The sequence below is a fragment of the Myotis davidii genome, unplaced genomic scaffold (genome assembly GCF_000327345.1).
Source record: "Myotis davidii unplaced genomic scaffold, ASM32734v1 scaffold142, whole genome shotgun sequence".
Taxonomy (NCBI): domain Eukaryota; kingdom Metazoa; phylum Chordata; class Mammalia; order Chiroptera; family Vespertilionidae; genus Myotis; species Myotis davidii.
The window spans coordinates 2235779-2239462 of record NW_006294400.1 but is presented as its reverse complement, the minus strand read 5'-3'; the positions used below and the strand labels follow the sequence as shown (position 1 = coordinate 2239462).

The 3684-nt window shown below is 50.8% G+C and overlaps 1 long non-coding RNA gene across 1 annotated transcript in view; it reads left to right on the top strand.

The window, feature by feature from the left end:
• LOC102762655 overlaps nt 1–3684 on the top strand; it is a 13834-nt gene continuing 10150 nt past the window's right edge. Inside the window, exons 1-2 of the long non-coding RNA XR_001514718.1 lie at nt 1–57; nt 3116–3224. This is a non-coding gene — a long non-coding RNA (uncharacterized LOC102762655). The remainder of the gene's footprint in view (nt 58–3115; nt 3225–3684) is intronic.

Genomic DNA, 3684 nt, shown 5'->3' with positions numbered 1-3684 from the left:
GTCCACCCCCCGCCCAGGCTCCTCGGTGAGACCTTCCACCAGCCCGCACCTCATCGGGTATTTATGGTTTTGCCTGTAAAAGGACAAGCCATCCCGATAAGATAGAAACATTTTATGGGGCAACAAAAATATAGATAAAATTTTATAGTGCAAATCGGGAGGAGGAAAGTATTAAGTTCCACAAACACCTTTAAATTTTAAACAGCCCCATTGCAGGGTCCCTGGAGCCAAAGTTAAATAATGGATCAGAAAGAGGATAAATCTCCTCGGTCCCCTGGGTGACAGTGGGAGAGACCTGATCGACAAACAGACAGGAAGGGGGGCCGGGCCGCCCGGCGCAGTGCGGGCCCTGGTGGCCGCGGTGCGGGCAGAGCCTTGTCTTTATTGTACTTATAAAATATACATGGCCCTTTATTGAATTGCCTGCTGTCGAAATCTGCAAGAATGTTATTGCCTTTTACTGTCCTGGAGAGAAGCGGAGCAGCAACATCTGTGTAATTTCATAAGATGCAGGAGCCATAAATCTGATTGTGCCGGATATAAGATCGATCGTAAAAAATCGCGCATTGAACAGAGATCGGGATGCCGGGAAGCAGCAGGGGCTGCAGCAGCTTGGGGGGCGCTGATCCGAACCCCCACGTGCCATCCCAGGTGGGGCTCTGGCCAGCAGGTGCTTTGGGGAAGCAACGCCCTCTCTGTGGGGTCAGAGCCCTCCACGGCCCTGGGAGACCTGCCCACTGGGGGGAAGCCAGAGCTGGAAGCCCCAGGACCCATAAGGGGGATGTAGACCTGCTCACAGTCACCCCCAAGATCAGAGACACACAGACTCACCTAGGGACACGAAGCTCCAAAGACATACCCTCTCCAACTCCTGTCCCAACCCCGCTCCCTCGGCCAACCACAATAACCCAGAACCTGGTCCTTCTCTGCTGCCGCTTGCTTTATATCTTCATAAAAAGCGCAGTTATCTTGGATATATATCGTGGATGTTTGGGATGGAGACAACCAATAAAACCCTTCTTTCCCTCCGAGCTTGGAACCAATGAGAAATGAGACACAGGGACAGATCAAACAGCAGCTGTGGAGGGTGGGGCAGACGGGTGACACAGTGGGCCTCCTCCTGCACCTTCCAACTGAATTGCCCCTCAGCTTACAGGCCGTGCCCTGCAGGGGCAGAGCCTTTCCAGGAAGCCTACACCACCCTACCAGGGGCAGGCCAGCCAGCGTGCAACCTCCCTGCAGGCAGCGCCATGGGTGCAGACAGCTCAACTCCTGCCCCCAAGCGCAGCAACCAAGTCTCACCTCCCTGGGGCAGAATCAGTGAGGGATGCAGACAGGAGCCAGGAGTGTTCCTCAGGGAAATGAGAGTCCACACAGCAGTGAGAGTGTCTCCCTCCCCTTCTCTCCCCTTAGATGCATCTAAGAAACTCATCAGGAAGTGAGAAAGGATGGGAAGGTGTGCACAGGACTCCTGGGCTTTCTGAATGCCTGCAAAGTCCCTTTTCCTGTCAATCGCAGCTGCTCTTGCCCTGTCGTCGTGTGGGAAGGGGTGAGTTCCTGGAGAACAAGAAAATGATATAGAGACAGGAGTTGGCTGCTCCCAAGGAGATAATCTTCCAGCAGTGCTCGCTCTATCAGTTCTCTGCTGCTGCGTAACAAATTTCCCCCAAACACAGGGGCTTGGAGCAAAGACATTTAACTCAGCTTCTGTAGGTCTGGACTCCTATGAGGCATGGCTTATCTGGTCTTCTGGCTCAAGGTCACTCATAGGCTATAGTCATCTCGCAGCTCAACTTCATAGACACAGACAACAGCATGCTGATGACCAGAAGGGAAGGGGGGCGGGGACAGGTAGGAAGGTGGGGTAAATGGTGATGGAAAGAGACTAGACCAGTGGTTCTCAACCTTCTGGCCCTTTAAATACAGTTCCTCATGTTGTGACCCAACCATAAAATTATTTTCGTTGCTACTTCGTAACTGTAATGTTGCTACTGTTATGAATTGTAATGTAAATATCTGATATGCAGGATGGTCTTAGGCGACCCCTGTGAAAGGGTCGTTCAACCGCCAAAGGGGCCGCGACCCACAGGTTGAGAACCGCTGGACCAGCCGGTGGATGGTGAGCACACAATAGAATATACAGATGATGTATTCTAGAATTGTACCCCAGAAACCTCTATAATTTTATTAACCAATGTCACCCCAATAGATTCAATTAAAAAAAAAAGATGACAACCCTGAGAGAGAAAAGCCCGCCTGCCAAGAATATTGGACTAGAAGGACAGAGGGAACGTTAAGCCGTTTTCAATCACTGGGTTGCCACCACAGCAGCCACCTTTCTCAAGACTTCGTTTTCCATGAGAAAATAAAGTCTTTATTTGAGCCAGTGTTGGCTGAGTTTTCCGTCACCCACACAGCCAGACACAGCCTCCCTCTGGGCGCGAGTGGCAGCCAACAGAGACAATCGCGGCTTTGAAATGGGGTCCCCTTCTGTGAGGCGATGCCGGGCCCTGGAGCACAGATGGGAAAAGGGAGAGCGCGATGAAACCATGTTTAAGGCCTGCCATCCGGTCTGGCAGGAGTGTGGGGGAAGGATCATGCTGATGGGCTGTCAGTGGAAGGATGAACTGGTTTAGCCCGATTGAGAGTAATTTCGCTGTAGCTATCTTACTAGGAAATGCATAAAGTCCCTGACCTAGAAAGCTCACGGCTATAAATCTGTCCCTCAGAAATAATCACTTGCGGGTGTCATGTGATAAGCGTAAGAATGTTCATCGCAGCGTTGCTTATAAGAGCAAAAACTGGAGGCAATCTCTATTCCCATCAGCAGGTGCACAGCGAAATAAATTGTGGCTGAGGTCCGTGCCACCCAGCACGGTAGCCACTGGCCACGTGTGGCTACTCTGCATTTGGAAATGTGGCCAGTCTGAACCAACATGTGCTGTGAGGGTAAAACACACACTGGGCTTCAGACATTTCATATTTAAATATAAGGTAAACTATGTCCTCATTCCGTATTGTTTATATGTTGAAATGGCCGTGTTTTGGACCTATTGGGTTAAGTCAAATGTATCACTAAAATGCATGCCTCGTCGTTTCATTTTCTCTTTTCCAGTGTGGCTACCAGAAAACGGATACTTACAAGTGGGGCTCGCATTACATTTCTGTGGGGCAGTGTTCTTTTCAGCACAGCTGGAAAGCTACACAGCTTCCGAAGGCATGAGGTAGGTCTGAGCAGGCCTTTGGGGAAGTGGTCACGGTATATGACTAAGTTATTAAAGAATCCGCGCAACTGGAAAAGTCGGAGGATCCCAGTTTGGAAGAGAAAGCCAGTGAGCGTTGTGTGTGTCGACAGCATTCCCACAGAACATACTAAACTGCCGGCTGAGGTTACCTGGGACTGAGCGTGGGGTTTTGCCTTTTATTTTCCACACCCCGTTACTGTTTAATGTTGCTGCATGTATTTCTTCTGTAAGCAATACGGTTTTTAGTGGGAGAGACAGAGGAGTAACAGCAGCAAAGTAGCAGCGGCCACCGTGCGGCCACCAGACCTTGTGCATTTGAAACCAGGGATCTGAAAAATGCAGAGGGGCCGACAAGGGGAGAGAACTGCAGGAAAGCCACGTGGGACGAGGGGGCAACCCCGGGGACGGCGACTCACAGGAGACACCCAGCCATGATCCT